Here is a 13,356-nt window from a genome sequence, read left to right as displayed (position 1 = left end):
TTTCGTATGATACCTAATCTTTAATAAGTATTTATGAAATTTATAGCAATTTTCTATAAATATATGAATGAAAATTATTTCTACTTTACTGAATTAACTAAAACTGATATTTCATTTGAGCTTAATAGTCTTGCAGTGGAAACTGAAAATAACTGAATATCTTGAAGTGAAACACATCCACCCACATGCCCAACTATGCATTTACCCACATACACAAATAATCTCAGTTATAAGTTGTATGAAACATTTTAGTTCCCATGTTATAAGTATTATGTATGGCAGTTATTTAACTTCTTTGAGAGGTGAAATGGAGATAAAACTAAAAAAAAAATGTTTGAAAATAGGAGGTTTGAACCAAGTTCCATTTAGTGGATTTTCTAGGGGGAAGGGAGCAGAGAAGAAAAAATCCAGTATTTTTTGAAAATAGCTATGTACCAAGTGCTAAATTTTTACAAGAATACAATAAACAGATCTATCAGTCCCCTATTTTACTCTTTGAGAGCTGAGAAGCAAAAATTAACAGAGATTAATTTAAAAAGCCAAAAAATAGCAGCAAGGATGCAAACTCCTATCAACCTGACCCCAAAATCTTTGCTCCTCCAACATTTTCTTCCTTCCTTATGATCATACTTCCAGCTCAAGGGTTCAAAATTCTATACATTTACAAGAAAAAATAATGCTTTTTCAGAATTCACTTTCCCATTAGGATGAACCTTTGGCATTATGCATATTCATTATTTACACCAATATGTGGTTAGTGTTTGTTTAAAAATATTTAAAAACTGCCACTATAAGCACATAACTACCAAAAGTCTAAGTAGCACATTCCAAAATCAGTTTGAGGACTAACTTCAAGTGCAATTATATTCTCTTCTAGGAATTCTCTACTTTTAAAAAATAGTTTCTTTCATGATTCCATGATTCATTCTTTCCTGGTTCATTGTTAGATCATTCCTGCTTATTATAAATCTAAACTCCATCTGCTATTATACAAATAAACATCCTGTTACTCAAAAGTAATAACTTATATATCAAAAGGCTGTACAAAGATAGAGTATATTGGCATAACCATTATCTACGGCAAACATACAAATAATGTCCCCACTCACCACAAAAAAGACTGAGTGTTAGCAGACATGTGTTCTATCTCTAATTGTTTATTACTAGCTATAAAATCACAACAAGCTACATAACTTTTTCCAGATCATTTTAATTGTCTTTGTTTCTCCACTTATCAAAGAATAATAATGTCAACCTTACTTACATATCAAAGAATAATAATGTCAACCTTACTTACATCATAAATTAAGAGTAAAATGAAGTAAAAGGTTGCCAAAGGGCTTTGAAAATCTTAAATGTTAGATAAATGTGGGATCATTTTAATGTCTATCTGGTAAAATAATAAAACTGGTAAGAAATGAACCAAAAAACAATCCATAGGCCAAAGAGAAGGTAAAATACCTGGGAAATATTTAACTGTATAATTAAAGAACATTGACAAAAATCTCTCAGAGAAATTACGAAGTGTATCTTGAGAGAGTTGTAGAAATTGCTAGAGAAATTTAGGTAGAAAGTGAAGATCCTGAGGCCTATACCATGCTCATGCTGAAACTCTTAATGAAGAATTCTGAAGAAGCCCGGGCATTTTGGTTTCCCTCTCTCTTGAGGTAAAGATTGGGAAAAGAAATGATATAAACTACTAGGAAGCTTTGAAATACAAACTCTGCCTAAAATTGCTTTTAGGTTTCCTTTAAAATTATATTATTCTAAATTTGGATACTCATGACAAACCGTTTGATTGATATTACAGTTCAACAGTGAAACTGAAAATCCAATTTTACATAAATATTATATATTGAGAAAGTTGATATGTTAACATTGTACATATCAAAGAAAACTATCATGAGATTTAAAGATATGCAACATTAAAAAAGAAAACAAATCTTTCAAAATAGCTGACTGGATCTCAAAAATTGTATTAGAAAAATCAAATTTTCTAGAAAAAAAACCATTACTGGTATATTATTCTCCTTATTTCCTCAATATTTCAGATCCCCCCAAAACTTCAATATCAAATGAACTTTTAAAAAATAATACTGAAAAGACCAGCATAATAAAAGGCAAGTACAATGGTAACAAGATTCTCCAAGTGCTTTCCTTGCCTAATAATTTACTTTTAATATTTCAAACCAAATTCATATTCCCCATAAGTGTAAACTGGTTTTAAAAAGTGATACCAAGTTTAATAGAAAGAGAGCAGCAAGCAGTGAAATGGGAATCCCAATAGCAGTGATAAATATTTCTACTGCCACACTTAACATGTCTCAATTGTCCACTGAAAACTTCTTCTTAACATTTGGGCAAACATATTTAACCAAAAAAACTAAAGAGTAAAATCAGCATTAGAAAAATAAAAATAAGCACAATGAGCAAAAGAGAATTTTTACCAAAAGGACACTTACCTGTTTCTTCCAGATCTTCCACAAGACTTTCGAATCAACCTTGAAACGGAGTCCTAGGAAAATTCAATCCCAGCATCACATTAGAGTAGACCTGTTAATAGAGACAAATAATTGTCACTGCTTAGAAAACTAAATCACAATGAGTGCAGTGACTTCACAGAACATAAAACATATTCATCCTTTAAAAGAAAAATTGGTAATGTTAACATGCATTACTTTGTGAATATTCAAATACACATAAAAATGCTTTGTCTACATTTTAATTTAGAGAACTTTCAAGACATTGTTTGGTATAAAGCAAAGGCCACGGAGACAGCATAAGATGCACTTCCAAGAGATGGAGATTTTGTTTCCCACTCTCATTGATTTGGCAAGTTTAAACTTTTCAGTGATTAACTTTTATAATTTACAGAAAAAATTATTTGCGTCTCCAATTTCTTAACTGAAAACATAACTGATTTCAACTGCCTCTTCAACACATACGTAATGAGCTTTGTAGGATTTTCCACAATTAACAAATTGGTAGTAAGCATTTACTCCTCATAATCACAATGTAAGGATCATTATTTAAATGCTTATTTAAGTTTGTATTTCCCAGATCCATTTCTGATTCAACTACTCTCTTTTTCTAGTTTCTTCCTTCTTTAACCTGACAGATTTAGCTCACACCTTTCTTAGACTAAAATATGTTAAGTGTATTGAATGTCCACTAAAATTATAGAACTTAGTACTATATAGATCAGGCTTGTCCAACTCGTGGCCAGGATGGTTTTGAATGCAGCCCAACACAAATTTGTAAAGTTTCTTAAAACATTATGAGACTTTTTGCAGTTTTTTTTCTTTTTTAGTTCATCAGCTATCGTTAGTGTTAGTGTATTTTATGTGTGGCCCAAGACAATTATTCTTCTTCTAATGTGGCCCAGGGAAGCCAAAAGATTGGATACCCCCGTTATAGATAGTAAATGGGTTTTGACTCACATAACACTCTGATTGATCGGTAGTGACTAAATGGAGAGCTGTATGGAGAGTAAATCTGAATCTGCCACAGGAAGTTCTGTGTTCAATTAGCAATGTCTGCCATAGGCATTGAAAAGGATGACTGGCATCACTTGCCATCTTTGTTGAACATTTAGACATTTCACTAATTGTATTGAAATCATTTCTAAACACTTTTAAGCTAAAGAACCCTTTCTTGCAATAAAACCTTAGTCCAGGGCCAATTAATAATCATGTATTCTGGTTGAATCCCACCTCCAAATACTCAGTGCCACCATTACTCCTTTCCTTGGGTACTTTTGGTGTTCACAAAGCATTAGGTATTCTACAGAGCATAATCCAAAACCACTGTTTAGTGAATTATAAGTATTAAGGTAACTCAAAGTCATAAACATGAAGGTAATTGGAATTCCTGTTCTTCATATTCCTTTTATTCTTTCTCTATTGGTTCTGTTGTCCACATTTCTCTTAACAATAAAATTTTCTACATTAGCAGGCCCCACTCTTGGCTTTCCTTGTGTTAATTTTTCTTCCACAATTATACTCTGCCTAATATATGCCACCAAAAGAAGTGGATTTCTTTAGTATAAGTCTAAATTATTTCATAATTTTATATTGACTTATTTTCCCTTGCCAATATTCATAGGGAAACTTCTCCAACTTTGTCTAAATCAGTCTATAAATTCTAGATTTTTAAAAGAAAATCCACAAACTCATTTTTAAACCCATTTAAAAGCATATGCTATAAAAGGTCTATTAATATCAAAGTAAAATTCAAAAATGAAGGGCAAAGAGAGAAAACCTACTCTATAAAATATTAACATGTACTAAAAAGCCCAGTACAGCTGCAGGCACATAGAGTTCATATATATATAACAGCTCATACGTACATGAGAGTGTTATATATAATAACATCACAAAGTAAAATAAAATACTGGTGTTGGCTTACTGTATAGAGCAAAAACTGATCTAAGAATCGGGCAGAACGTAAAGTGGGCACCTTATCACACCATATAGAAATTTGAATTCCTGAGAGACTAAAGAAGTTTTTAAGAAAAAAAAATTAGGCAAATATTTTTGAGACACACATGTAAAAAACTTTCTGAAACATGGCCTAAAAAGCATAAATGATAAGACATAAAATTAATTGATTTTGCTAAAAAAATGAAAATTTTCAGTTAAGGATACCATAGATAATTTCATAGGTAAACTGAGAGAACACCTAAAACCAATGAGGAATTAATACTGGTTAACATATACTTATATATTCAGAGGAAACCAATAGAAAAATGAGCAAAGAACCTTGAAAAGGAAATGTTCAGAAGCAGAAGCCCATACTGTTTAAAACTCATAAAATCACTAGCAATCAGGAAGATACAAATTAAAAAACCAATGAGATACCACTTTATGTCATCAGAAGAGCATGAATTTGAATGAATTCTGTGCAGTGTTGATAAGAATATAGAAAGATGAGAACTCTTGTTTACTGATAACAAAAGCATAAATTATAAAGTTATTCTTTAAAGCAATTTGGAAGACCTAACATGTCTATGTTCTTTATGCTCTCAAAGCACCCTATGGGCACCTCTACTGTAAAATATATTAGCTTAAATCTCATGTCATGTTCTTGTTTACATACCTTTCTCTCCCACAAGCTTCTCCATTTTCTTTACTCAAAACTCCTGTTGAAACTGATAAATGAAGAAATAGCAATAAGCATATTATTTAGGTAATAGAAGTAAATACCAGAAGCACATTGCCACTGCCTAGCTGAAGTAGGTAGTGAGAAAATACAAGGCAGAGGGCTGCTATGTTTCATTTTAATAATCCCTACATTCCATTTGATTTTTTAACTCTATGCCTGTATTTCTTGAAGAAAGTCAAATACCAAAAAAACCCAAAAAACTAATTTTATTATTTATTTTTTAAACTTTAAGTTCAGGGGTACAGTGCAGGTAATTTCATGCCACAGGGATTTCTTATACAGACTATTTTGTCACGCAGGTATTGAGCCTAGTACACTTTAGTTATTTTTTCTAATCCTCCCCCTCCTCCCACCCTCAACCCTTTGGTAGGCTGCAGTATCTGTTGTTCCTCTTTATGTGCCTATGTGTTCTCATCATTTAACTCCCACTTGTAAGTGTAAATATGCAGTATTTGCTTTTCTGTTCCTGCATTAGTTTGCTAAGGATAATGGCCTCCAGTTCCATCCATGTTCCTGCAAAGGATATCACCTCATTTCTTTTCATGACTGCATAGTATTCCATGGTCTACTGTTGATGAGCGTTTAGGTTGACTCCATGTTTTGCTATTGTGAATAGTGCTACAAGGAACATATGTGTGCATGTGTCTTTACGACAGAACAATTTATATTCCTTTGGGTATACACCCAGTAACAGGATTGCTGTGTTGAATGGTAGTTCTGTTTTTAGGTCTTTACAGAATAGCCACAGTTTTCTATAATGGTTGAACTAATTTACACTTCCACCAACAACATATAAGCATTTCTTTTTTTCCATAGCATAGATTATAGTGCACAGTGATCATAATAATCAGAACCAAATGTTCACTTAATGATATATAGAAAACTCTTATTTTAGAAACCTAAAGCCATAAAAGAAAAATAAGATAATTTGAAGGAGACAGAACCTGAGCTAGAGAGGCTAACTAGAGTTCTCTTATATACACACATTCACACACATTATTTGTTGCAACTATATGTCACACACTGTCCTGGTTCTGGGTTAAAACCACAACTCTGCTCTTATGGAATATGCAATATGGTTAGGAATATGTAAGGGATGGGCTTTTTTTTTTTTAACAATGTGCTTAGAGACAGGGTATATACAGGAGCAGCACACAGTTGAAGCTTAGGCAGTCAAATAACTGCCTGAGTGAAAGGATCTGTGTGCCATTCATGTATAGAAACATTCCCTTTTCTAATTTCTTCTAGCCTTTTAAATTGGATTACAAATTTGTTGAGGTATGCTGTGGCAGGCAAAAGAACATCACTCAGACATTCCCAGACCATTTGACCTATCTTCTGTAAGGAATTATATTAGATAAAGTGAATAATTAGTAGAAGATTTATTAGTTTTTTTATGTGTTTTGTTTTGCTCTTCTTTTTAGATAGGGTCTTGCTCAGTCACCAAGGTTAGAGTGCAGTGGTGCGATTGTAGCTCATTGCAGTCTCCAATTCCCAGGCTCAAGCTATTCTCCCACCTCAGCCCCCACAAGTAGCTGGGACTCCGGGTGTGAGCCACACACCTGGGTAATTTTTTCACTTTTTGTAGAGTCAGAGTCTCCCTATGTTGCCCAAGCTGGTTTCGACCTCCTGGGCTCAAGCAATCCTCTCATATTAGCCTCCCAAAGTGCTGGGATTGCAGGCATGAGCCAACTACGCCCAGCCTAGGTGATTTATTTTTGTTTAATTTTTATTTTTTTGTAGTAATTTATTTATAGAAAAGAGATTTAGTCTTCTAATCAGCTACTTGGAACTCTTTGTTAATATTTTCTACTCTATTGTCTTCTAATTAATAAAAATGAAGATGAATCCTAAAAGAAATACTGTCATTTAATTGTTTTCTAAATGAAAAGGAAAACATTACATCATATAAAGCTTAAGGATAAAACAAGTGTCTTTTGAATTCTACTGCTGAATATCATAATACAAAATCCTTAGCCTGGTGAATTTCATGATTTGGAAGAATATATTATAAATTAGGAGTAAAGAAATAAAATACATGTGTTATATAGGTCCTGATGTATAACTGATGTTCAACAGAAAAATTATACTAACATTTTAAATACTGTTTTAATATTGTATAGCACATGGTTTCCTGAATAATGGTGAGAACTAAGGATTATTTTATTTTCTCAAAACGGGGTAGTTAACTATAGCCAAACAAGAGAAAGTAGATAATTGCTGATTGGCTATGAAGGCTGATATTATAACCAACATTTCAGTGAAGAGAAAACCAACAACCAAATTCTGTCAAGGCAACAAACTCACAAGTTTAATTCACAAATTTATAACAAATTTAACTGTTTGGTAATGGTGATGTATGCTAACGGAATTTTTAAAAAGTAATCATAGGCTTCTGAGGAATATGGTAAGATTTCTCAGGAGGCAGCAGTGCCTACATTATTCCTACCAAAATTTACAAAGAGCTCAGAAGGCACTATGTAGCAGGCATTTTCTTTTTTGTATTAGCATGAGAGAAACATCCTATTACTATCATTTGTACAGATGTTGCAAACAGAAAAAAAAAATAGCTAAAATGTTTAAAAGCTACTTCTGCAAAGGCTAAATGCTGTAAAACTGCCACCAGAGATACACAGTGCCCATTATAATTACCATCCCACTTTGATTAAAGCAGTTTAAACTCCACAAGGACATAGATGTTTGTCTGTTTAATTTATTTATTAATCCTATGAACCTAGAATACTCCCTGGCACATAGTAGGCACACAATAAATATTTGTTGAATGAATGTATTAATCTGTAGACTAAAAAACATAAAACTAGACAGGCATGGGAATTTAAAAATGAAATTTTAGGTAAAATAGATAGTAAGATATAAACCAGGACAGAGATATTATCCTTAAGTAATCCTAGTTCAAAATTTAATTCAATGATTGTTCAAAGGAGGAAATAAAGGAATGCTCTGTCTCACTGCCTTAATTTAATGTGGAGCAAAATCAATTATATTTTGGAACTTCAAAAAAACATTATTGAGGTCATAAATTTTGGAGTTAAGTATGTAATATTGTTTTAAAGTTCAAAAACTAGTGATTTAAACTATACCTTAATAAAACATAATTTGTAGTTTTGATAGTTAATACTAGAACTCCACTGTAGTGAAGACTGCATATGATGCAAAGCTATGACGCAGATCTAAACATATATACATAAATACTAATTATAGCTAATCTACAACAGATTTATTCCACGAGTTTCTCAAATTATCCTTCTAATATCTTTGTAGAGTACTGAGATAAAAGGAGATTCTTGAAAATTGCTAAGCATAGGTACTTTAATTACCACTGAGAACTTAAATTTGCTCTCTTTGAGCCACATTGAGTGAAACATGTAAGCATTATCTGTACAGAGTGGGGCCTATGTAAGCTTTATTCTTGCCTGACTGACCTACCCCTCAGTTAACAGTACCTGGATCTAAGAAAGTGGAGCCAATGATCCTTCAAGACTCTACCACATCCTAATAAATCCATTAAGAAGATACATTCACAGAAATAGAGACGAAATAAAACTGTACCTTGAAAAAAATTGGAGCCACAATGAAAATTAACCCTGCTGACATTATGGGTACAGTTTGAAACATATTTATTCAAGAATAGGACAATTGTGTTTTCAGTCAGTTTTATATTTATAAATTTCTTTCTAGCTTCAAGTTGGAAATACTTAAATATATATATTTTATTGTCAGATAATGTTCTGTCAGATAATGTAAAAATCAAAAATTAATCAATAAGCAGGCTAGTAACAGTAATAGTAAAATGGAAGTTAGCAAGCAATCATCAAAGAAAAGTCTAATGCTGGGACAGTTAGTTGTAGGTTTCTGCCTTCTTGGATTTTACTCAGAGCAAAAGTAAGAGCTCCCTGATGGAACTGTTTAAAAACGCAATATCATATTTACACAAAACAGGTAAAAATACTTTAAAATCAAATTTCAGGCCAGGCACGGTGGCTCATGCCTGTAATCCCAGCACTTTGGGAGGCCAAGGAGGGTGGATCACTTGAGGTCAGGAGTTTGAAATCAGCCTGGCCAATATGGTAAAACTCCGTCTCTACTAAAAATACAAAAATTAGCCAGGCATGGTAGCGGGCACCTGTAATGCCAGCTACTTGGGAGGCTGAGGCATTAGCATTGCTTAAACCCGGGAGGGGGAGGTTGCAGTGAGCCGAAATTGCGCCATGGCACTCCAGTCTCAGGGACAGAGTGAGACTCTGTCTCAAAAAAAAAAAAAAAAAAAAATTCAAATTGCATAAAAAGCCTTTTTCACCTTCAGTCATTGCAATTACTAAACATCTGTTATATACCAAGTATATGATCTGCTAGAGAGACAGAGATAAAAGACACCCTAAGTGTTGACTATGCTTAAGGACAGGTTAAGCATGTAGTAAGTATGCTTTTAAGTGAATGATATTTTCCAAGGACAAGGATAGATCATAAGTTAAAATGTGATATCATGTAAGCAAAAGTAAGCACAGGGTAATACCAACTATAACAGCAATTTGTCCTGGGAAAATAATCATTATTTTTGAGGCAGGTAGAGAAAGTGACACACTTGTCTGAATCACAACCTAATACCCTTCTGAATTTCTCATGAGGTAATCAAAAGAATAATTATTATATTCTAATAGCCGAAGACTTTTAAGTATATTTAAATTTTTATCTGCTTTTTATAAAATATTACTGGCAATAAAATAATTTTGATGACATTTAAACTTAGACAAAGGCTTCTGTAGTTACTGTATCTCACTTTTCATAGAACAGAGTATAGCTTTTATAAAAAATGTTCATGCTAACTAGAACTGTCTGTTAAAATAATTATGAGAGCTATTAAAGTCACATAAACCATAAACATGTAAATGTACGCTACTATGATGAGCGAAGAATAATACATGTCTAAAATAACATAAATACTGTTTGGTATTTCCAATATCCTGTGGGAGAGAAAAAAATCACAGTGCTCTTGACACTGTCACTAAAAGTAAAATATGAAAAATTGGAAAGAGGAAAAGAATTTCAGACAATAAAATTAAAGTATGAATTCTGATTCAAAGGTAAAAAAATTTTATAATCATAAGCAGTAAGTTAAACACAATCTCCTAGGTTAGAACAGACTGGGCTTAATTCATTCTACGGGGGCATGTGCTCAGTTGGGGGCTCAAAAAATACACCAGTAAGTCAAGAAAAAAGAATTTCTTCAAAAACCACCTGTTTTTATTTATTTATTTATTTATTTATTTATTTATTTATTTATTTATTTTTTTTTTTGCCTGAGAGTCTGGTAAGACTAAATTAGAAAAAACCAGCAAAGAAAAATTCAGAAATGCTATTAGTAGAATTGCTAAAGCAGGTTTAAATAGACTCAGATTATACAGAATGGTCTCATTTTAGTTTCAAGTTCTTTATTGCAGTAAGATGCCTAAGCCTTAAAAAAAATGCATCATATTTAAAGGTGCTTCATGTATTTATTTTATTCTCTCACCCCCTCCTGCCTCTGATCTTCCTTCCTTTCTTTCTTACATAAGAAAACAGGTAAGCTCATCACCTCTTCTATGCTAAGCAACAATGCTTTTTTTTTTTAACTAATATAACAAGTTTAAGACATAAGCATTTATGATCATCAAAACAATTCACTGGATTATATTTTTTCATTTCCCTCTCTTATTTTCATTGACAAGAAGCTCTCATTTTCAGCAAAATAACAAAGTGATCAAGTGTGTAAACATGGCTTACAGAAGCAAGTATGCATTAATATGGATGAAAATGACTATGCAGCCACTTTCCTGCTGCTAGAGATGCTCTATCCATCTCTTGTCAAACCAGGGGAAATGTGACACAGGCAGTCTAGATAAATAAAACTCCAACCTCACAGAAAGTATTTTCAAGTATGTAAAAAATAGGATTTTGGGAGTTGTTGGATTTCCTAATCATCTGAGGAATAAATAACCACCACTATATAAGGACTCTGACAATTCTGAACAACTTCAGATTTTCATGTTCTATCACTTGTTGAACAATCCCAATTCCAGATCCTTTCTTTGTGAAGTCTGTAGTCCTACTCGAATATCAGCTCTCTCAGCCTCTATCACAATATAATATATTTACCAGTAAGGAGCATCCTCTACACGTTAATGTTTTGTTATAAAAACGTTTCAAGGGTAACACCAGTATATTATCATCAAGGATATGGTATTTGTTTCAAAAATTCTGAATTAATATTAAAGCAATTTAAATTTATGAAACTCTGATTTCCTGTCTATCCACAGCTTCCTCAACACTTCCGTTTTCTTGAATTAAAAGTTCTACCAACACCGAGGTACCTCCACCTTCTATTCTAATCTACCCATATAACCCAGAATTTATTTTTCATAAAATAAAAGCTCCTGAATGCAACTTGAATTGGGCAGTGTGCTGAGCAGTGCTATAAAAAAAAATCACTGGCATTGGCATGCACTGGGTCAGGCACTGGATTTTCTTCTGAGAGTCAGTTTAACTTCAGCAAAGTAAATGAAGACAGAACACAGGTTCAAAGGAGCTGAGGTTGGGTGAGAAAATATACTCAATTTACAGTACTTGGTTTAGAAAATATGCTCATTTTACAATACTGAGTCTTCTGTTCCAATTTTGCTTACTTCACAGATTTGTATTCATCTACTGTATACATTTTTTAAAGTAAAATAGGCCAGGTGCGGTGGCTCACGCCGGTAATCCTAGCACTTTGGGAAGCCGAGGTGGGTGGATCACCTGAGGTCAGGAGTTCAAGACCAGCCTGGCCAACATGGTGAAACCCCACTTCTACTAAAATACAAAAATTAGCCAGGCATGATGGTGGGTGCCTGTAATCCCAGCTACTCGGGAGGCTGAGAGGGGAGAAAGGCTTGAACCCAGAGACGGTGGTTGCAGTGAGCCTAAATCGCACCACTGCACTCCAGCCTGGGTGACAGAGTGAGACTCCATCTCAAAAAAAAAAAAAAGTAAAACAACACAGGCATATGGCTTATGAAATGAAACGTTTTAACAGCTTGTTTGAATTTTCTTACATAATCTCATCTCTAACTCAATAGAAGGATGTATTATAGTATAGATAATCCAAATTTCAGGCTGGCATTTTTAATGAATACATTTTCGCCTCTTTTCTCTTTTTTGTTCTTTCATTAACAGAAGTGAGCATCCTTTTTTAAACAGCTATTGCTTATATTGCTTATTTATTTAATTGTTGTTGAGAATAATTCTTACATCATCATTTGATTCTAGTATCTTACTTTACTCTACATCCCGGATGAATTTTTTTTTTTTTTTTTTTTTTTTTTAGACAAGGTCTCACTCTTTCTCCCAGGCTAGAGGGCAGTGACACGATCTCAGCTCACTGCTACCTCCACCCCCCTGTTCAAGTGATTCTCCTGCCTTAGCCTTCCCAGTAGCTGGGATTTTAGACACATGCCACCATGCTCAGCTAATTTTTTATTTATTTATTTTTATTTTTAGTAGAGACGGGGTTTCACCATGTTGACTAGGCTGGTCTCCAACTCCTGACCTCAAGTGATCCATCCACCTCCGCCTCTTTCTGCTTTTTTAATCAAATAATAGTTACTTCTTCAGCAACATACAGTATAAAATAAAGCAAATTATCAAGGTCAATAAGTGATAAGATTTAAAAACAAAAAACTTACAATAGCATCATTAGTGTTAGAACTGAAAAAGATTGAAATTATGACTACATTGTTGAAAATTTTATAAAATATATATTTTTACTCAGATGAGAATCTGTAGGAAACTGGCTTGCAAGTGAAGTCAGGGGTTTGGTTTTTTTTAATGGTCTTTAGCCACTAGACTGTATCCAATATTTATAAAGAATCATGTAGGTATAAGCACTATGCTAGGAGCTGTCCAGATATCAAGCCAAAGACTGACAAGATGCTCTCTAGGTACTCAAAATAGTTAAAGGCATATCCCTAAAACGACGGTGGGCAATTCAAAACCCCACTCTCACAGTTTTCTGAATTGCCTTAAAGCATTCCTCACTGTGTATCAAGTCAAACATGTTAGAAAGTTGTTTTGGGGATACCCTTTTTAAAACCTACAGAAACATTATCAAATACAAAAATAATAAAATTTGCAAACATATTCATTTAGCTACTGAAAATG

At 33.2% G+C, this 13,356-nt stretch overlaps 1 protein-coding gene across 20 annotated transcripts in view; it reads right to left on the bottom strand.

Moving 5' to 3' along the window:
- Positions 1–13,356, bottom strand: part of FOXP2 (forkhead box P2) — a 603,320-nt gene that overhangs the window by 399,583 nt on the left and 190,381 nt on the right. For 11 of the 20 annotated variants that reach the window (XM_055392142.2, XM_055392146.2, XM_063708029.1 and 8 more), the window contains one exon: positions 2,463–2,553. The exons of 1 other annotated variant lie outside the window; for it this stretch is intronic. The gene's annotated coding sequence lies outside the window, so the exon portion shown is untranslated. Of the gene's footprint in view, positions 1–2,462; positions 2,554–5,097; positions 5,150–13,356 lie in introns of all 20 variants that reach the window. 8 more of the 20 variants (XM_063708042.1, XM_055392140.2, XM_063708031.1 and 5 more) reach the window with 1 other exon arrangement.

The sequence above is a fragment of the Gorilla gorilla genome, chromosome 6 (assembly GCF_029281585.2).
Source record: "Gorilla gorilla gorilla isolate KB3781 chromosome 6, NHGRI_mGorGor1-v2.1_pri, whole genome shotgun sequence".
Lineage (NCBI taxonomy): Eukaryota > Metazoa > Chordata > Mammalia > Primates > Hominidae > Gorilla > Gorilla gorilla.
This window is presented reverse-complemented; position numbering and strand designations above follow the sequence as displayed.